General features: G+C 32.4%; 1 non-coding gene across 1 annotated transcript; it reads left to right on the top strand.

Annotated features, from left to right (window-relative positions):
• Positions 1–14200: 14200 nt before the first annotated feature.
• Trnae-uuc lies at positions 14201–14272 on the top strand. Its single transcript has one exon. It is a non-coding gene; the product is annotated as a tRNA-Glu (tRNA).
• The last annotated feature ends 9978 nt before the right edge of the window (positions 14273–24250 follow it).

Here is a 24250-nt window from a genome sequence, read left to right as displayed (position 1 = left end):
TAAAACGAAAGTACAAACAGATTTTCGAACCTAATCATAACATACGTATTACTATTAGCTTTCTTATAAATTGTTCATATTTTATTAACGAAAAGTTCTGCATCAATTGCAATACTTTTTTCATGATATCTCTCTGAAAAATAGATCAAACAATCCTTTAAATTCAACCTTTTTCCCTCAATAATTAACCAAGCAACCAATCTACTTTTCAAACATATAATAAGATACACTTTATTTTACATCAATTATTCATACATTTCAGCAATAATAAATCGTACTTTTGACATACATTTGATCAGTCGTTAATACATTCCAAAGGTTGTGGAGGCCGATGTACTAGTTTCAAAAGGCATATGAGAATTTCACGGGTGAATGGAGGTTTTTTTTAGCGCTTTATGAAAGGGTTAAGGGTTTGTAATAAGTACATTACGTGTGAAAAACGTTTCTTTTAATTATTATGTATCTTATGATATTACTAGCTTTCCACCCGCGGCATCGCCCGCGCAGTCAATGAAAAAGCCGCATTCCCGTGGAATTTCCGGAATAAAACCTATCCTATGTCCCGGGGTAAAAAGTAGCCTATGTCCTTTCTCGAGTGTCAAAATGTCTCTATACCAAATTTCATACAAATTGGATCAGTAGTTGAGTAACAGACAGACCGATAGAGTTACTTTCGCATTTATAATATTAGTATGGATGATTTTCTTTCAAATGGTAAAATATAATAATTATTTGTGTATTTTGTAGAAATAAATAAAATTCATGTATTAACTGTAGCCTAAATTTTGTAATAAAATAACTAGGAAAACGATGGTCTAATTATATTACAATGTAACTTTAAAAAAAAACATTTTACTTCAAAAGACGTGTGATCAAGAGGAAGAAAAAAATTCAAAAGACGTGTTTAATATAAGAAATAATATAATTACATATTATGTAATATTGACATGATTTTAAAAGAGCAACTATGGAGTTTCTTGCCGATTCTTCTCCATAGATACTGCTTTCCGAATCGGTGGTAAATGTTAAAAATACTTATGTAATGACGATTCGAAAGTGCTACTAAATAGTAGTCTAATTGAATAAATGAATGTTTGAGTTTGTTTGAGTTTGAGTAAAATATTTCTGAATTCGAAAGTGCTACTAAATAGTAGTCTAATTGAATAAATGAATGTTTGAGTTTGAGTAAAATATTTCTGAAGCTCATTATATTAACTGAAGCAGGAATAATACAAATAATGCAATGATTTCCACATAATAGCATCAAAGTAACCATGAACGAAATGGTTATTCTTATTATTCATGATGAATTAGATTGAGAATATTTATGTTGGGAATTGTGGCTTTTAGTCAGTTTGAAGTAATTCAGATGATTTATTTATTTATATTTTACACTTTAAAATACATAGTGTGACGTTTAAAGTCTCAGTTTATCAAAATCAACGAACTAGGTATTAGGACGAATTAAAGGAAGTATAAAGCTTGATTTTGGGATCGCGTATTGAAAGAAAAAAAAGTTTGTTTTGTTTAAATTTGCAGACTTTATTTAAAAATAGGTAACTAGAAATTAAAATTATCAATGAAGAAATTCATTAATTCATTAGTAAATATAATATCATTTGAGATTATTTAAAAACATGGTACTTTATTATGTCAGTGATAGATCGTGTTGTGAGTAAAGAGATAAAACTTTTGTTCATTTAAAAAAAAATTCTTTGTGTTGATTTAAATTTTATTAAGGTTCTTCAGCTTTTCATCCTGATAAGTAGGTAATGTAGATAAGTTTCGTTTCTTACATTTTACTAAAATTTATAAGTTTTGTTTGTGTTGTTTTGTACAAAAGTCGTTTTTAGAAAGTTAGAATTAGAAAACAGAAAACAACATATACATTTTTATTTAATTTACAAATATAAACAAATATTCAATCTATACCTAAATAAATATTACGAGAATTCTGTTTTGTAGAGATTTCAATCAAAAACTACAATATTTACCGCGTATCATAGTCATATTTTATTTATTTTTAAGCCACCTAATAAAATTAAAAAGTTCTCCTACTTGGCGGAAAATAATTATTTTACATTTTTCTACCATTTTATTAACCCACATTCCGTAAGTGTATATAAAATATAAGAATGATAAATTTTCGCCGTTGGACTAAACCACTTTATTATAAAAATAATATACGTGCTGTGTATAAGGTAGTGTATATTATAATATCTAACCAATTTTGTTTGAAGTTGATTTTACTAGTATCATTTCCCGACTTTACGCGTATGATAATTATAATTTAGCTATCATATTATTTAGCTATTTACCAAATTTCACCTAAATGCAGTTATTACATGAGGAATGACAATATTAGATATTATAATATTAAATTTTTTCGATGTCAAAAACTCATAAAGTACAAATTAATATACAATTATTAAGAAAACATCTGACACCTAGATTTGTTTCAATGGCTTACTACAATACAAAACAAAAATAAAACATGTTGTAATAATCTATTTTAACACCTATGTAAACCATGTTTACTTGCAAATAAAAGATTTATTGAAAATTGAAGTCTGTGCTAGTCGATAAAAATAATGGTAAAATAATTTAGAAAATCCCTCTAGTAGTTTTTATAGAAATAGATTATGCTGAAACACGTGCAAGATATAATCTCATATTATCTCATGAACTCTATACATATAATATTATATTACGTATGTATGATTGTATGCATGTCTCACGGTCGGTTTAACAGGCCTTCATGCGGTGATATTGTTCTCTAAGGCTGTTGATACACGAGGGTTTTATAATTCCTAGTGTGTATTTTTAAATACTATAACAGCTGTGGGTATAAGATGTATGGTAGAGTAATAATGGATACAAATTGAAAATGTAATACTTAATTATAGTGTATGATTCATTTATATAATTTTGAAAGAGCAAATACAGTGTTTCATGAAATCTCATCTATGTGGAATGATTTCTAAACCGGTGGTAAATATTTGTTTTATTTGGTTGAGTTAGCCTGTCCTTGTTAATATATGATCCTAAAAGGTTTTATTGGTGTTATTTCACAAAAAAACGGAAAAGGTTATAAAGAATTCCGGATTTTTTTTTTAAATGTCCGCCTCTGTCTCTCCCACTTTTTATTAAAATTGGTCATTAATGTAAAACTATTTAAAAGTTTACGAAGTCCTTTATTAATTAAAAACCTTCCAAATCTTAAACATCTTCATGCAAACACGTAAAAACGTCACACTAAATCAAACGCTTCAAACGCACGCGATGCAAACATAACTTACTAGTGTATGACAAGTGAACTTGATTTATATTTGGGGACTCATTTCGAAGGGAATTAACGCAATTTGTATGGGACTAGCACGCGAAATATAACGATTTGTAGTTTGTAAGGTTACCTATAGTTTGAATGGTTTAATTGGATCATGGATGGAAACGATTTGAGTATAGTAAAAATAAAAGAAGGGAGAAAAAATGCTGCTTATTTTCAGATGTAATTTATGTGTTCTTATATATATTGTGTTGTGTGATGCGATCATAAATATTTATCACTAGCTTACCCCGCGGTTTTACCCGCATTGCGTTCCTATTGGCCTTAGCGTGATGATATAATAGCCTATAGTCTTCCTCAATAAACGGGCTATCTAACACTGAAAGAATTTTTCAAATCGGTTACGTTAGTACCCAAGAATAGTGAACAAACAAACAAACTCTTCAAACTCAAACTCAAACATTTATTTATTCAATTAGACTTCTTCCAGAAGCACTTTTGAATCGTCATTACATTCTTTAAATTTACCACCGATTCGGAAAGCAGTATCTATGGAGAAGAACCGGCAAGAAACTCCATAGTTGCTCTTTTAAAGTCATGTCCATATACAATATAATTTTACATTACATGTTACTTACATCTAACTACATAATATATATTATCATAATATGCCAAAGAACTGTCCTGTAATTCTTAGGGTCAACTCACACCAAAAGAGCGGCGAAGCGCAGCGAAGCGGAGCGAAGCGGAGCGCAGTTTCAGTGCCATATGAATTTTAACTTTATTTTCATTACTATAATACTTATCATCGCATGAGAAACTCGAACGAGTCGCGCGGATGTTTCGAGTTTCTCAGGCGATAATTATAAGTTTTATAGTAATGACAATAAAGTTAAAATTCATATGACACGGAAACTGCGCTCCGCTTCGCTGCGCTTCGCCGCTCTTTTGGTGTGAGTTGACCCTTACGCGACAACCCTCCACGGATTTTCATCTTCCATATATTCCTTAATGCTGTAGTAGGCTCTCTGAACTAATACATTTTTTAAATAAGTTTTAAATTTAACACTACTAAACTCTTTAATACTATGAGGAATTTTATTGTTAAAACGTATACCTTGGCCCATAAATGAATTTTTAACTTTAGCTAACCTTTATAATGGCATTTTAATTTTATTTCTATTCCTTGTGCCATAACAGTGTCTATCTCCTACTTCAGAGTTATAATATCAATATGTAGAGAAATAAAATTCCTAGGGTGACTACCCAGTGTACAATTACGAATTATTATTATTCAGAGGCATACAAATTATAATTACAAATATATATTGTTCATGTTTACTTCTATGTATCAAACAAACTTACAAACTATAAACTATGCATAATTAATATCAACTAAATAAAAACAAAACCCTCAATAACTATTACCATAGGTTTGATAATATCTATAAACTTAACATATTAATATGGACATACTTGTGAAACCAATCGGCTGAGCTATGTCTAATGAAATTATTTGAAGTATTGAAATAGCCTCGATAAGGTTAAATCTGTATAATTTACTACTGCATTTCGATTCGTGCTGTGGATTTCGCAATTTACGGCTAATTTTGCCTGTCACTCCCAAAATAATATAGTTAGGTAGGTTAGGTAGATACATGATTTTGAGAGAGCCTTATATTTCTTTAGCTACCTAACATTTAAACGAAGCGAATATTCATCTAAAAATTAGTACATCAATATGTTAGACTTTAGAGTAGGTAACCGTTACTAATAATTAATTTTGATATTCTGTCCTATATAATTATTGCAATTATTACTGACTAATTATTATAATAATTATAACAGAGATCACATTATTCGCGAATAAAACCAAATTTCACATAAATTTCCCAAGAAAAACGTCTTATACAAACATTGCACTATCCGACCAGCTAAAAAAGGTCACAATAAAGATATAACCCGGCCGAAATTGAGAGACAATTCAATCATATCAATCACATTCGATTGAACACTATCGATGTTTGCACAACCGCGCTATGTAACTAATATTTGTTTGAAACAAACTTTGATTGCCAATTCTGTTTCTATTTTGTTAAAACTGATTAGAAATATTGATACATTGAAGTGAAATAATGAAGCATAAGGATACTGCGTTAGAATAATATAAGACTTATAAGTTATGAGTTATTACTCGAGAGAGTTTCGAGTATATACAATGGATTTTTTACGTATGACTGTGTAGTGTCTATATAATACATATAAAGCTATTTTACTAGGTAGCTTCTAGCTTAAACTCATCATGAAGATTTTGACATATTACGTACCTAATTACTAAAATTATTATAAAGTATTTGATGCTCTACATAATGTCTGCTTTCTTCAAACGGATTTATTCGTGTTTTTATTTCTGTTAATTATTTTATCTGTAATAATTAGTAAATGATATGATCCAGTTCTTCTCCATAGATACTGCTTACGTACGTGCTTCTTAATCCCCTTCCCTTTTAATTATGACGTATGTCAATAATACTTCAAAAAGGTCAAGCGCTAGTTGGAATTGTTTTAGATGCGTTCCGTAGATACTGTAGTGTAATATTCCAATACATATTCAATGGATAGAAGAATGGGTTCGACGAAAGTGATCCCGCGTGCTGAAGTATGTCACAGGTACTTACTTGCTATTTACTTCAAATAGCTAGTTCCAAGTTCTGTAGAGGTATAACTATAATATGTTCTATTTAGCTCATCTAGGGTATCAGAGAAATTATCCTTTATAAAATTAAAATATAGCGAAATCTTACAAAATCCTTTTAGTATCATAGAAGTAAGGAACCCTGAAATTGTAGTTCCTTCCCTAGAACCTTTCAGCTTTCTCATAAACTACATTCATGTAACCTATATTGCAGTGCGAATAAAAATAGGTCTTATGTTATACGTATAGAGTGTAATTTATGTTTTTCTCCTTTTTATTGACACGAGCAGCAGAAAGGGTGGCTATTCTGACAATCGATAATTATATTATTCATTCTAACGGTGTAGTTACTTTATCGAATAAAAATATTGTGACGCGACCTTTGCTGATGACAGTGAAGCTGCCCTTTGGCATTTTAATAAGGAACTTTATTACTAAGAATATATTATAGGTATTTTAAACTCTGGTTATCTAATAACAATATAAATAACAAAATAAATATCAGGTGCATATTAATTTTTTGTTTTAATATATTAATTTTAATATTAAAATATTACAACACATTCTTCCTGCACTTGACAGTTTTATAATCTAATTGATTTTAATACATACCTTTAAAGAAAATTGACTAATGCATCTGGGAATTAATACAATGTTAAGATAAATCTCGACCTCATGGTATATTTATAAATCATTCTATTATTGATTTTAACAGACTCCAGTCCATAGATTTTGCACAATCTACTGATCCACTTTTTAATACAATTCAGTACCTATTTTACACGTCAATTTTTACTCAAATTCTAGTAGCGATTAATAAATAAAAAGACGTGTGGCACTCGGGGACTGCCGCGGTAAAGCTATTGCATAGCATGCCTTCAAACCACACCTCCGTGCCCGTCGGAGTGGGGAGCGTGAGGTTTTTCGTTACGGAATTTCTGGATTCGGTCCCCGCGCTCAAGGCCCGCGATAGAAGCTATGCAATAGCTTAAAAACACGTCACACGTCATTTTGTACTTATATCGTTTTAACATCGTTCATGACAGTTATCATCCATCTTTGTTGGTGAAATTAGCATATTTAAGGACTTACAATAAAAAAATTTCATGTGTACGGTCTCGCATTAAACTAAATGAATGGAATTTTCGTAAAGCAGATTATAATGAATTATATGCGTGCATACAATCATTGCGTTGGGATGACGTTTATTCCTGTACTAGTGTAAATAGTGCCGTAGATAGATTGTACACACAATTATTTAATTGTTTCAATAAATGCGTCCCAAAAAAGAGACATTCCATGAATAGTTCACGATATACTTATCCGACGTGGTTCACTACGGAAGTTATTACTAATATAAAAATTAAATATTTTAATTTAAAAAAATATAAGCAGTTTGGTCTACAGTATAACCTTGAAATGTTTAAATACTATAGAAGTAAAGTAAAAATACTTATCAATCAGGCTTATCAGAACCATATAAAAAAAATTGAAGCCAACATTAAAGATGATCCTAAGAAATTCTGGGCATTTGTAAAGGAGCAGCGGTCATCAAGTAGGTTGCGTATCGAATATGACTATGATGGTGTTAAAGTAAGTGGTATTGACGCCGCAAATGCATTCGCTAAATATTTTCAATCAGTATTTTTAAATGAAAAACCAAAACTTGATTATAAGGAGGCTTCGCGTGTATCCGGCGTCGCATCATCACGTATTTCTATAGATTACATTTCAAAATCTGATATAAAGCTTGCAATTCGGCGCCTTAAAGCGCATTCGGCAGCAGGTCCGGATAATATACCGCCGTTCATTATTAAAGACTGTATATCAATTTTTATCGAACCTCTTCACTACATATTTAATTTGTCTCTCCAAACAGATACGTATCCTACCATATGGAAAACTTCGCGTGTTACACCGGTTCCAAAGAGTGGCTCCAAAGTGAGCATTGAGAACTATAGACCTATCGCGGTGCTATCTACTTTTGCTAAACTGCTAGAAATTATTTTAAATAATCACGTCTCACAACAAATAAGTTCTCGATTATCGGATTGTCAGCACGGTTTTCGTGCCCGTAGATCAACGTCAACAAATTTGATTAATTTCGTCGACTACGCTTCTAAAAACTTAGATCGTAAAAAACAAATCGATGTCAGTTATTTCGACTTTAAAAAAGCGTTCGATCGCGTAGATAATGACGTCCTTTTGCGTAAATTTTCTATGATTGGTTTCACTCCCAGGCTGGTAAAATATTTTGCAGACTACCTCCGGGATCGTTTTCAATTTGTACAACTTGGTAGTTATCGTTCAGATCCATATGCCATCAATTCTGGTATCAGTCAAGGCAGTACCCTCGGTCCTACTCAATTTCTGGTAATGATCAACGATCTTCCAGATGTTATTAGTTCTTCCCAGTGTCTTATGTTTGCCGACGATCTTAAATTATATTTGGCTATAGGAAGTATTGAGGATTGTCAGGCATTACAAAACGATATAAATAGCGTCTGCGAATGGAGTAAAATGAACCGTTTAGATCTTAATGAGGCAAAATGTAAAGTAATGACTTTTACTCGGAGTAAATCTCCACATCTCTATGGCTATAAAGTTTCGGATAAGATTGTAGCTAGAGAGAATTCGATTCGTGATTTAGGCGTGTTATTCGATCGTACCTTAAGTTTTAATGACCACATAATTGATTTATGCCAGAATGCATATAAAGCCCTTGGATTTATTTTTAGGCAGACTGCTCGTTTTAATGACAAAACTGTTATCATTAGCCTTTATTATGCATTTGTACGTAGTAAGCTCGAATATAACGCTATCGTGTGGAGCCCACATGAAAAAATTTACACGTTAATGATTGAGAAAATTCAACGTAAATTCTCAAGATGCCTTTTCCGGAAGATGTATGGATATTATCCCTACTTATATCCATCCTTGTACGTTACGGGGATGGTTGGAATGGATACACTGGAACAACGACGCGAGCGCGCGCTTATGGTTCATTATTATCTGCTGTTAAATAACAAAATTGACAATCCCGTGGCACTGGGGGCCTGTGGTGTGTGGGCACCGAGCTGCTCCGTGCAGTGGCGCTCGCGTCCGCTGTTCGCGGAGAGCCTGCTACGGACGCGAGCCGCTTGGAGTGCACCCACCCATCATGCACTCAATTTGTTAAATAAATTTTTACGTGCTAAATCTGAAGTTGACCTATTTAATGTTAATATTGTATCGTTTGTCTCTAATTGTACCTTATTTTTAAGTCAGACTTTGTAATAATTGTTATCTTTGTGCGTTTTGGTATGTTTTGTACTGTAAGTCAAAGATGTATTGATGAATAAATAAATAAATAAATAAATGACGATAATATGAAAACGATACATACCAAATCGTACATCAGAATAGGTCCATTGAAGCTATTTGCAAGGGTGATTGCTAACGTATCGTGATTGGCTCAGCTTTACAGAATGGCATTGTGGTGTAATGAGAGCTTTCTTCATTTCTTTGTTTTTGCGATTGTTTTATTAACCAACTTGAAAAAAGGAGGTTCTCAATTCGACCGTATATTCATTGTTTACTTGATTGGCGTGTTGATATGTGTGTGGACTTTGTCAAGGATTTATTTTGGAGTTTGTTGAATATAGTCAAAAACTACTGAACCGGTTTTGGTAACTCGTTTACAAGTAGGAATCTATAGAATGTTTTAGTACCCTCATAGGAGGCCCGTGTCCCAGCTGTGGGAACGTATATGGGCTGATGATGATGATGATGATGAATGAAATAATAACAATTGTTTATTTAACTCCAAAGTAAATACAAAAACTTTAAATGAATGTTATGCATATTGATGTTCTAATAAAATATAAATTACCTATTGTCCAACCTTCGATGTATGGCAGATAAAATCTAAACAACATCTTCAAAGGAAACAACTTGTTACAAAAATGTTGACTTGTTAAATATAAGTTGGCTTGAGTATAGAGAAACGTAATTTAGTTCATATAGGCCTGCCTTTCTTTAGTCCAATACACCCTAAAATAATATTACGGATATTGGACAGGGCCGGATTATTAATAGGTATGGAATATAAATTTAAATACCCATATTATTTAATATATTATTTCTTCCGAAGTTCTGAGGGGTTCTATGCAAAACCAGCTTTATATGTAGAATCGGACATAATTTCTGTTTGCCTATCGCTTTTTCGATATTAATGAAAATTCTAATGAAGGTACTAATGGTGTAGTAAAGACAAAATATTAAGTTGAAATATAAAAAAAAATATGTACCTACTTAGAATAAGTTAAGTAAGTAATATTATTCATAAATACAACAAGTAAAAAAGAGCGTGTGTGCCGAGCAGACTTGTCAGTAATGGATCTTCTTCGGCAAGATTAAAAACTACCAAAATCGTTGCCTTGCTTCAACACGTGACGGTATTTCACTTTAAAAAATAGAATCTGATACGTCATAAATCCGCATATTAATCCATACTAATATTATAAATGCGAAAGTAACTCTGTCTGTCTGTCTGATACTCAATCACGCCTTAACTACTGAACCAATATGCATGAAATTTGGTATAGAGATAATTTGATACCCGAGAAAGGACATAGGATAGATTTTATCCCGGAAATCCCATGGGAACGGGAACTATGCGGGTTTTTCTTTGACTGCGCGGGCGATGCCGCGGGTGGAAAGCTAGTTCCAATATATATTATTGCGTGGAGTCCGTCTCTGTACAATGTGTTCCTTAGAGATTAACATTACATAGGTCAGATATGGCCGGAGGTACGATAATTAATTAAATCACCAAAAATAACAAGCTCGCTTTATTAGTTTTGCTTATTTCTTGCGTAAATATGTTACAGTTAAGGTATTCTGTTAGTGCTTGTAATGTAGGCTTGATTTTGAATAATATGTGATTATAGTAAACATTGTCTATCCGTCCTAATGATAAAAGGAATAAATATTTTTTGTTTGTCATGATTTTATTTAGAAACTAATAATATTATTTTTTTCTTTCAACATTAAAAATCTCTTCCGAATATTATATTTTTATTTTATTGTTTTTTTTTTTAACATTTACTTTAGGAAGCAGACAATAAATTGTATAGAACCATAGAGTCATTACCTAAAAGACATCTATCTAATATCTATTATATTATAATAGTATTAGAAAATAATAATGTACTTAACCTTATTATTAAAATTTTAGGCGAAGCCGTAACACAAGACTACAGTTACATCTATACTAATATTATAAAGCTGAAGAGTTTGTTTGTTTGTTTGTTTGAACGCGCTAATCTCGGGAACTACTGGTCCGATTTGAAAAATTCTTTCGCTTTTAGATAGCTCATTTATCGAGGAAGGCTATAGGTTATATACCATCACGCTACGACCAACAGGAGAGGAGCCACGAGGGTGAAATCCCGCGGAGCGGCTAGTCAGTTATAAATCAAGAAAGTGTCATAAAAAATAGTGTCTAAGTGCAGAATACAGTATAGCTATAATTACCTACTTATTAAACGATAAATACACTTCAAATGAACTGATTAATATCCCTTATTCCCTTATACCTTCTTAATGGATTAAGGATAAATAATAAAAGTGAAAAGTTAATTAAAACTAACCTCCAATTGAATCATGTAGTCCCCTGGGCATCGATCCCTGATTAATTGGGAATCTATTTACTTGAGTGCAACACCAATGACCAAATTCAATTTAGGTCTATGTATCTTACTTATGTACTAAACTAGTATAATCGATTTGAAGGACTTTATTTGTCTTATGGATCTTAGTGGCTGCTCCGTGCTCGTCATGTCTCTTCCTAAGTGGTTGTTTTTGGATGATTTTCTAGTTTTTAAAGTTATTACCCAAAATCAAAGAAACACAAATTGAACTATCTATAAATATAATTATAATTAAAATCAGTTCAGCCGTTTTGGAGTTGTAAGTGGTGGTGTCATATATTATTACGTAGATATTATATAAAAACAGTTTAGGTTATTAATATAACTGTTTTTATACATCTACGTACATTTAATATTTATTTCATCAACAATCTCAAACATATTGAGTTTTTATGTTAATAAGTGGAATATCCAGAGAGCTATGATCGCTTACAATTAACTGTAAGCTTTAGATTATTTTCAGCAATATTACGTAGTGTTACTACGTTTCATTCTATCCTCTACTTATGGTTTTCTATTCATTCTATATTATGTTACCTTTCTTTTATAATTACCAATACGTGTCTATCACGATCAAATAAATGCTTTTCCCCTTTTCTTTGTCATCAATCAAGATCTCAATCCAACTGGACTCGCTAAAATGCTGAAACAAACGTTGACTCCATTCGATGCTATTCGATACTGAATCGACTACATCGATACGAGTCGGAAGTTGGTGCGATAAATTTATCTGCGAGATAAAACCCCGCTTTCCGATTATGACACATCGATGTATCGAGTATTTTATCATTGCTATGGAAACCATTTTTCACTTGGAGACTGGGTATTTTTCTGCTCTTTATTGTATTAATGAATTGTTAGGTCGTTTCGTGGTCTTTTCTACGCAGTTGATATTATCCTTGTTTATATATAACTAGCTTTCCGCCCACGGCTTCGCGCGCGTTTTCAAAGGAAAACCCGCATAATTCCCGTTCTCGTGGGATTTCCGGGATAAAACCTATCCTATCTGTTAATCCAGTTTATCCTCTATATGTGTGCTAAAATTCATTGCAATCGGTTCGATAGTACAACTATTTGAGTGAAAGCGTAAAAAACACACATACACATTCACAAACTTTCGCATTTATAATATTAGTAGGAAGGAAGTAGGACTAGCCGTACCTGCGGCTCCGCTCGCAGCGCAAAGAATATTATAATTTATAATGAACTAGCTTTCCACCCGCGGCATCGCCCGCGCAGTCAAAGAAAAACCCGCGAAAAACCCGAAAAAACCCGTGGGATTTCCGGGATAAAACCTATCCTATGTCCTTTCTCGGGTATCAGAATATCTCTATACCCAATTGCATGCAAATTGTTTCAGTAGTTAAGGCGTGATTGAGTAACAGACAGACAGACAGAGCTACTTTCGCATTTATAATATTAGTATGGATGTCACCGTTTCATATAATATTATGTTTTTGTTATTTTAACTAACAGTTTTGAAGTGGGAGTCGAGCATGCTTCGGCACGAATTGGGCCACGCTCGCACCGGGGAAGGTACCACACCCTCACAGAATATCGGCGCCATAGTGACAGTTTACTGTCGCGTTCCGTACGGTGAGTGAGGGGTCCGGAGGCCCACATCCCTTCCCATCCCCTACCCATCCTCTCCTTCCCTATCCTCATTCCCTCCTATCCTCGCCCCTTCTCCCTAAATCCTTCCAAATCCCTATGAGGATAGCAACACATCCACTTCCCAGTGGAGTGGATGCTTATGGGCGGCGTGTATCGCTTAACACCAGGCGACGCGTCTGCTCGGTTGCTATCCTATAGCATAAAAAAAAAAAAAAAAAAAAAAAAATAACAATCTTTGTAAAAAGTCTTTCTGTTTGCTATAGAATAGCCAAACAAAATACTATCGAATATGGAATTGTCAATCCTTTAATATTTATTGTATAGTTTTATCACATTCACATTATTATATTCGACTCTAGTTTTATTTATGTACTAGCGGTCCGCCCCGGCTTCGCCCGTGGTACATGTTTACGTTTTCTCTACATAAGAACCATCCTCGTACTTCAAGGAATATAATAAAAAAAGAATTATCGAAATCGGTTCAGCCGTTCTCGAGTTATGCGCTTACCAACACATTTTGCGATTCATTTTTATATGTATAAAAGATAATCCAAAATAATCCATACCTACTAATATTATAAATGCGAAAGTAACTCTGTCTGTCTGTCTGTCTGTTACTCAATCACGCCTAAACTACTGAACCAATTTTCATTAAATTTGGTATGGAGATATTTTGATACCCGAGAAAGGACATAGGCTACTTTTAATCCCGGAAAAATGACGCAATCCCGGTAATCCCACGGGAACGGGAACTATGCGGGATTTTCTTTGACTGCGCGGGCGAAGCCGCGGGCTGAAACCTAGTCCGCCATAAAAATAAATGTGCGTCATAGAACCTTGAGATCTTGAGCATTCTAAATTGTTTTGGTTTGGGTGTTTATATTATTTGATAAATTTGACAAGATTTCCATCTCCCGTATGGTCTAGTGGCTAGGATACCTGGCTTTCACCCAGGAGGCTCGGGTTCGATTCCCGGTACGGGAATTTTTTTATTTTTGTTTTAAAATATTTTTCTTCAGATAAATAATAATATGCCTGTTGTAAACAAAGATTTGAAGTTTCTGGATTAAAAAATAATTATTTGTGATAACAATTTCTAGGAATTGGTGAATGTAAGATTATCAAGTACAAAATTATCTTATGTTATCGTTTTATAAGAATAGGACCAATTTTATATTAGCTTCCGCCTGCGACTGCGTCCGCGCGGAAAAATTAAGATTTATTTTTTTCTATGTATTTTTCCGGGATAAAAAGTATAATTATACCAAATTTCATCGAAATCGAACCGTTAGTTTTTACGTGATGCCTTCACATACAGACAGACAGACAGAAAGACAGACAGACAGACAGACAAAAATTTATTTAATCACATATTTTCGTTTGGTGTCGATCCAGTAACACCCCCTGGTATTTATTTTTTCTATATTTTCAATGTACAGAATTGACCCTTCTACAGATTTATTATATGTATAGAATATAGATGATACATCTTCCGTTATAACTTGATCTCATAAAAATATCCAGTGCTATACTAAAGAGGGCTCAACCCTTTCGGGTTTATTATAAAAGCCCTTCAATTAAACTAAGACCGAAATTAGTAATCTCAAATCACATCGTTAATTAACTAAATAAAGAGCTTGTCAATCAAAACGAACGTAAATAAGTCGAGTTATTAAATTTATACGATAAATTAAATTGAACTTAATTTCTAAAGAATAAGGTTAATTTTTGAGTGCAAAGTACTAAAAAAGTTTATGAGAAATCATAAAAAGTATCTTAAGAACCAAGGCCGGATTGGGTTTGAATAAAATATGCGAATTGTAACGACTCTTCTTAAATACGGAAAGACATTATTAATTAATTATTTATCATTTTTATAACTAGCTCCTTGCCTCGCTTCGTCTAAATCGGGAAATAACTGTCACTGAAAAAAATATTTTGGCTTTCTAATGATGAAAGAAATACTAAAATCGATTGAGTAGTTTTTGATTTATCAACTACAAACGGAAATATAAATATTTTTTTCTTTAATTATTAAATAGATAGATCTGTATTGATTATTGATACTAAGAAATAAAAAGTTGTATTTGTAACCTTACAAAGTAAGTACCTATATACTACTATTATTAGTTTGTAAGGATGGATGGATGTTTGTTAGACTTCCACGTAAATACTACTGAATCGATTATAATTAAATTTGGTATTTAGGTAGCTAAAGACCCAGAATAAAACAAAAGCTACTCTTTATTAACTATGCAGTATGCGGGGGTGAGTCGCGGTCGTAAATCTACAGATATTATAAGATTAAGTAATTCAAGAGAAATTTGTTTATTGCAATTATTTTCGAAAAAGTAGAGCATCCAAGCTTTTCAGTTGTAAAATCTTTAACCACTGATTTCAGTTGTAAAAATGCCCAAAACACAAATCATAATTACAAACTTATGACAACCGTATAAACAATTAACAACTGAAAATTCGTCATAAAACGAACTCTTTTCCATATAAGTAAAGTTTATTTTTCCATTTCAGTGTAAAGGTCACGCCGATTGAGCTTAAGGGATAGCCTCACTAGGGGTAAGCCGGCTCGAGCCTCCGAAATCCTGTTTTAGTCCTATCCAAGCTTACTGCCCTACCAACACTTGTTCCCAAAACACAAGTGAATATCAACCATATTATCTAGGTGTTAAGGTAGAGATGTGTGCTTCAGTGAGGTGGTATTTACGAATTATCTTCCATATAAACTATGATCATTGAGTGATTCTATGGGAGTCTAAGCGGAGGGCTTAAGTTCCTTGATTAAGAGGTAATGGAATTATGGAGTCAAGTATTGTGATTTTTTCCGTCATATCTTGTGGTAAATATCGTATTAAATAACGCTGAAAGATGAGGTTTTTGTTTGTTTGTAAGTACCAAGATTTAAAGATACCAAAATCGTCGCCTTACTCCATGACGTGACGTGAAATTTTACTCGCAATGCGTCTAAAGAAGTTTCACTATAAAACATTTGTCTACGTTCACACACTATAAAACTGCAGTTTAAACCTAGTATGTGGGTAAATAATCATAAGGATTACAAATTATTGCACCTATCCCCTGAATTCCTATTTAACATTTTTAAAAATTACAGTCGAATTTAAGTTCGCCAATTTTGCTATTACCTTTTTTGAATAACTTAAGTTAGTGTTTTCTCAGATTATAAATGCAGTATTAATTCTATTTATCTATCAACGATTATATTTTAACTTTGTACCAAATACGAAAATACTACTTATGCAAATATAGATAAAATATTTTTCTTGTATTCTTGATTATTCGTTGTATTGTGTTCATAGGACAGCCAAAACAAATATTCCTACCTGTCTTGAAAATTGTATGAAAATAACTCAAGAAGCGTTATCGCGGTAAATTTTCTACAAACTTATCTTTATTATTGAAGAATGCTATGAAAACAAGTATGTTAGAACACCTTGATTGAATATAATCTCAAAGATAATTAGACAAACTTATTCAAACTCAAACATTTACATACCTATTCAATTAGACTTCTTCTAAAAGCACTTATAAGTCGTCATTACATATTTTATTCGGAAAGCAGTATCTATGGAGAAGAACCAGCAAGATAAAAACCCATGGAGTATGGTCGCGTAAAAACCACAGGACAGTTCTTTGGCATATTATGATAATATACAGTTACATATTTTGTAAAATTAAATTGTAATACTGATTACTGACATGATTAAAAAGAGCAACTATGGGGTTTCTTGCCGGTTCTCCATAGATACGGCTCTCCAAATCGGTGGTAAATATTAAAAATATGTAAAAATATGACGTTTCAAAAGTGCTTTCTCGAAGAAGTCTAATTGAATAATTGATAATATACATACCTATGTTTGAGTTTTTTTTTTTATACATGATAGGCAGGCGTTTGACCAGTATCCCGCCTGGTGTAAAGCGGTGATGTGATCTATAAAGTAGCACGTCTGCCTAGAAGAAGCCTATTCACTCTAGACTTGAAGAGCTGCAGATTATAATGATCAAAATGTTTATGTTTGAGTTTAAGAAACTCCATAGTTGCTCTTTTAAATCATGTAGGTTCAATTAGTAGGTACTACAGACTGCTTAATATCTCCCTTAACATAGCGAAATATTTACCTAATCTACAGCGAAGCCCAAAATTACAAAGCGCTTTATAATGCTGGAAATTTCTAGAACAATTTCAACCAAGATATATATCAGCTGCAACACATTAACGAGTTAATTCAAGCTCAAAGCGATCAAGCGCTTTGCAATGTCGTGTACACGCTACGTCTTTCATTTACTTCCTCTGTCAAATGCAATGAAATTCCTACTTTATCATTTAGAAAATAAGATTTAAATTAAGTTTTATATTTGTTACTAGCTTCCGCCCGCGACTCCGTCCGCGCGGATGTCGGTCTTCGCGTGGATGGTTATTTCTCCATTTTGAGTACCTCTGTCAATAACATCTTATAAATATCTATTGGACCCAATTCCCAAATACGGCTAGGCCTATAATAATACGCAACGTGTGTTCGCGGTTCTACGGAACAACGTCTATGGATAAAACTGAAAAATTAAGATTAATTTTTTTCTACGTATTTTTCCAGGATAAAAAGTATCCTATTTTACGCCCAGGATAATAAGGTATAATTATACCAAGTTTCATCGAAATCGAACCGCTAGTTTTCACGTGATGCCTTCACATACAGACAGACAGACAGACAGACAGACAAAAATTTTTTTAATCACATATTTAGGTTTGGTATCGATCCAGTAACACCCCCTGCTATTTATTTTTTCAATATTTTCAATGTACAGAATTGACCCTTCTACAGATTTATTATATGTATAATTGTATAGATATTTTTGTGTGGCTTCAAGTGTGTTATATGTTTATTTCTGGTAGTTTTTGCAATGGAAAGATTTTTTATTCCTCAGGAGAAAGGTAAAATACCGGGATTCTCAGTTTCAGTAAGAATATATTTAACCACCTTTAAAATATAGATATTATGATAGTCTTGGGACTTGGATAGGTTATCAAATTGAAAAGATCAGGAACAAATTGACCAACATTGCACTTTGCCCTTGCAATACTAAAAAAACGCGTACAACAGTGCTTTAATTTCGTGTTACATTTAAAATTCATTGCAATTCAAATCAAACATAACTATAGGATCAATTGATGCTGCATGGATTTAATTGAGAGTTCAAATGTATGTACCAGAATATTTTTTCCCCCAAATAAAAAAAAAGTATAAGCATTCCAGAGAAAAACACGTTTGTAATAGGTTTTATTGCGCAAAGCAAACGAAATAAATGATAATTTTAATAAAAATTATATTATTTTTATATATTATATTATATTATTCTTATAATTTTGTCAAAGCCATACAATTAACGAAGGTTAATTGTATGGCTTTGACAAAATTATAAGTTACTGCAAGTGACTTGTGTATCTGTTTCATTTAAATATCAACAAAAGTTAATTCAAATTTTGCTGGTATTTAAACATATTATAACACATTCAATTAACAGATTTTACCATAGTGACTGCATTACACATTGAACACAACTTAACACAAAATGTCTGTACCAAACTAAATGACAAATAAAAAACCACACATTACAGTTTTAGATTTATATTCCATACATTTCATAGGATTCGTTGGAAATAGATTAAATGTTTCGTGATCTCCACTGCAAAAGGGAGCTTTTATTGTGAACAGTTGCAGATGTCACGTACTTCTAAATGCTAGAATAATATTGGAATAAAACAGGACTAGAACTATAAGAATAAGAAGTATTTTAAAATGTATCCGTCACAATAATAGTATTGTAATACCTATAAACAAAACATAATGTTGTATTGAAGTTCCTAATCGATTTCGGAAGCAGAGAGCTTTGTTATTTTTTACGACGCTATGTACAGAATATGTGTATTTATATAAAAAATAAGCTTTATAGTTACCTATTGTATAAATAATTAGTGCATATTTCAAAACAACGACTTCATTCAATATATTGTAATGATGTGTTGTTGATGTGTTGTAATGATGGTAAAATCAATAGTGTTTGGTAAAGAATACAATATTAGCGGTTCAAATTTAACAATGACTTAAAAAAGCTCTCTTTTCTACCATTAACAGAAAACATTTACCTACCTAATAAAAATACTAACTACAGTATACTTTCCAAACTCGTAACACAACAGGACAACCGCCCTGAAAGAAACTATTTTGGCCGTCGCAGCAAAGTTAAAAGCAATTTTATCAAAGCGATTGAAACGACGGTCGCGTCCAACGATATTATTAGTTCCGTAATATCTCATCAGAGCACGTTATTGCAAAAATTTGAGCGATCCAAAACAGATAGTTGAGCGAAAAGCGAAACAAGTCACGGGATTACGGTTGTGCCTGTGGTACACTCTCGCTGAGGCAATTCGAACTTTGTTTGTAATGAATCGCGAACATGTAGTTCGTGTACTTTTATAGCAAAAAGTGACACTTGTGCTGATGATGAAATCTATCTTTTATATCTAAAACTTATAACCTTCTTATAACAGTTATTTCAGCAATCGTCAACAAGAATCTATCTGTACACCTGCTAAGTTTCTGGAATTTCTGGTGAATACAACATACAATATATTTCAATTAACAAAAACAAAATCATTTAAACCAATACAACGAAATACTACCTTTACAATACTCCTCACAAAATAAACCAATACAAAGACACTGCAAACAATTCAATTCGAGGCACCCGCGACTGCCTCAGCTAGAGTGTAAACCAGCACGAATCTATCGCTGGCCGCTATCCAAAACTATTATAAAAGTTCGCCGCAGCTAAGTAGAGCAGTAATGTAATATTAAGGGGACGTTGTCGTTGTGATTGATTAAATTCTGTACATTTTGTTGCCTGAAGAGAGAATATAGATGCGGATTATGTTTTTTGAGTTTGCTGTGTTGGATTTAGAAGCAGATGGTAATGTTTGAAAAATCAGTATAGTAAGGTGAAGTACGTTTGTTCGAATCCCGTGTACGATCGATATTTTTTTTGATACTTTAACATAATATTTCAAATACGTATACTTAATACTAACAGTTATGCTATAGATGTAACGAAGCACATTAGGGCAGTGATTCAGTCAGGCTTGACAACTGACGACTTTAAATCGATAAGTTAAAGAACGAAATCAAGCGAACCTGCAGGAATTAAATTGATTATTCAATTTATCTGCGCCCAATGCTCGAAACTATGAAGAAAAATATCATAAGAAAACCGACATGTAGAAGAATCAAATGTTTGAAGACATGACGTGATATCTGTAAACTTGGCCATCGTGGTCGATATTGGCCTGTATCCTAATAGGAAGCCCGTGTTCCAGCAGTGGTAATGTAATAAACTGATGATAATATTATACATTTAAAAATGCTGCTATAGATTGCAACAGGCCAAATTAAAAGCAACGGGAAAGGAAGAGATTAGCATTACTCGTTTCACTGTTTACCGGTTTAACGTCGAATCAAGAATTTATGAAAAATCAGATCTCATCCTACTTACCTAATTTTCGAGGAAAAAACAAGATACTTTACAGGCACTTTATAAAATAACCTTAGGTATAAACTTGAAAAAAGGTCTTAATCAACTCCCGTATCAAATAAACAACACTAAAACAATATCAAGGGTGTTAAATATCCTGAGTTACCAATACAGAACTGAAAACAATACCAAGAGCTAAATATCTCGTTCTATGCAACATTAGAGGTTAACAACCGAAAACAATTTGGCAGCGGAGTTCAAACTAAGTCATCTAATTCATATGCTGCATACACGAGCCACGGTTCATTTAATCGCGACCACGGATTTCTCTGCAAATACCATTATTTTGGACAAATAACGGCGTTTGTTTGAGATTTACTGTGTAAGTGTTGGTATTGGAGCGCTAATAGTTGGTCAGGGACGCCAACGGGGTTAAACAGATGAATTTATGTATCGTTAAAGAATTTGTGTATAATATTAGCAATCTTGCTAGATCAAGTAGATATTGTCACCTTTTGCATGGATTGTTTGATGTTAAAATTGAAGACGATTATCGAATGGTTATAGATTTTCATTTGCACTCACATTATGGGCACTCACTTGAAATCGATATAACATCACGATGTTACAACATATCAAATGTTTCACAAAAAAAAAATACAAAAAATGCTCAAACTATAATACCAGCAGAAACTTTAGAAGAATTTCTGTAAATAGAAGATCATACGTATTAATTGCCAGATACGGTTGGATATAATTGACTAACTTATTCCAGTTATTTTTATAAATAATACACTGTGTCTCCTTGTCCACCAGGTTGTCTGGAAGAGATCACTGTTTCAGCGATAAGACCGCTCTTTGACATACTGTTTATTCTCTTTTGTAATTTTCTGTGGTGCACAATAAATAATTTTTGTTTCTTTATTTGTTTAATTTATCCCCGAATACCTATCTTCTTTCTAGAATCTAGACCAACATGCATCTTACAAAAGTAGCAGCAAGCGAACCCAATTTCCCTAAACGCTCCGAAGCGGGCTCAGTAATTCCGGAAACGGGATTAATCGAGTCATTTCCCCTCACCAGCTCTGCCCGATGGGTAAAAAGATTTGGAGGCTTAGGTACAGGTACAGGGTTAAAATGGTAACAAATTTATACGAATATGTTTAGGGAAAAGGCTGGTGAAAGTGATTTTGAAAAAAATATTTATGAAAAAAATATATACCGACGGAATTAATAACCTTTTTTTGAAGTCGGCTTTAATTGCTGTAGTTAGATCTAAGACTTTTCTTCTGGAATCCACTGCTGTGAAAATTAGCGCAATGAATCTAATATTTACGGCGCGCTATTTCACTTAATTCTGTGGATATTACGCTATGTACCATGTAGCTATAGCATCTTGCATAAATTCTCTACAATTTTATCAAATTTATTTGCTATACTAAACTTTCAATAAAGAACATGAAAAATAATTCGCTTTCAAAATAAACGTTGCAATGGGGAACGAAGTGTTAAAATATGTTTGTCAGATTAAATTATTTATTTGGAGATGAAAGAAATCGTAATAACGTAACAAAACATATTTTCCAAATAGAAAATTGCCTTACACGCTACGTGTGTAACATTTTATTGATAAAAAACGCGATTAGCGATTAAATGATATCTATACATTATACAATTACTGAATAATTTAGTTACCTTTGTGTCTGTTTGGTTAAACACATTAAAATAATGTGTTTGAAGATTTATTCGATAATGTTTATACAATGGATGTGACCATTAATAGAGTCGATCTGTAATTAGTAAATGGATAAGTTATGATTAACTTTTTGGAAACTTTTGAATTCAAATCGATTATCGAATATTAGAAAGGCATGGTTACCATTTTGATTACATTATTTCATATTGAAATAGCATTATTCTCCAGTTATGTTACTTATCAATCATTAAAATACGATACATATTGGGTACCTACATAATATTCCTCAATGTGATACCGCATTTGTGGTTAATTTTAAAAATATATCGAAAATACTGCGTATTTTCTTGCTTTTAAAAAAACACAATAGAACCCCGTTATTGAATATGAAAATAAATTACACATTGACTTATTAAAAAAAATGAAAATCCGCTAATCGCTCCGCTCATGCACATAGACGCACCAGACATGCCCCTACAGACGCGTACATTATAAATGCTTTGAGGATATCGCATTGCGAAAAGCGGCCAAATTTATTGAATTTTATTTTTTTCCTCCCTGTATCCACGGCAAATGGGTTTGGAATAACATGTTCGCGAATAATTTTGTATTAATTTATGCACGGTCTGCTTAATAATTATTGTTGAAGCGGAAAGTTAATAATTGTGTTCAATGTTATATAAAATTATGTTCTTTGCAAATCTACTTAACTGCAAAAAACTTAAGCTTTTTTATAATAATCACCTTTTTACCAAAAAATAAATGCCTAGCTTTGCCCCGTGTTTTAATCGCATTGCTCCGCTCTTATTGGTCTTGGCGGGGTGATATGTAGCTTCCTCGATGATTGCATTATGTAACAATGAAAATTATTTTCAATTCGGACTCGTGGTTCCTGACATTAGCGAGTTCAAACTAACAAACTCTTTAGCTTTATAATATTAGCATAGTAACCTAAAGTTAATTTTTAATAACGTATTCTCTTCAATCATAATATGTATAGAACATATTGTATTATACCTAATGTATATTATTATAATAACCTATCAAATAATTTATTTCAACCCTCATTATACGATATTTCAATATTTATAAAATGGAAACCGTATCAACCGATTCCCATTGTCACCAATGCCTCAGACACCTTTGTTTTATTTCGATTAAACAAATTGTATTCGAAACTATACAATAATAATTGTCACATTAATTAACTTACTTATTTAACTGACGTTTATATCGTTAAACTTTGGTTAGGTTTTCATGTAATGAAATAAACGATGTTTTAATAAATGTTTGTTTTAAACGTGTGGTTTGAATGTTATTGAGTTGTTATTACATGTTTTAAATGACGCAATTGTAGCATAAATATATTTAATTGGTAATGTTTTAATTAAGGGTTTAATTTATTAAGATACAGACATTCAAGAAAATTCCAAAGTGCAACAAAATATTATATAGTATAAGTGAAAAAGAAGTGTAAGCATTTTAAAATACGTAGTAGGTTTGTATGTTATTGTTTCGATATAGGTAACTCTTTATGTGTGTGTCTATTTCTGAGTAATAGAAAGAAAAAATAAAAGTATGAAATAAAATTTAGGCTCAAATATTTACTTATTCCAAATCTTATATATACTAACTTATTGCAGCTTACCTGAATAAATTGCCTATGCGATATTCCTGGCTATATCTATCTGCATACTGATTTTCTGCCA

Source organism: Colias croceus, chromosome 2, assembly GCF_905220415.1.
Source record: "Colias croceus chromosome 2, ilColCroc2.1".
Taxonomy (NCBI): domain Eukaryota; kingdom Metazoa; phylum Arthropoda; class Insecta; order Lepidoptera; family Pieridae; genus Colias; species Colias croceus.
This window is presented reverse-complemented; position numbering and strand designations above follow the sequence as displayed.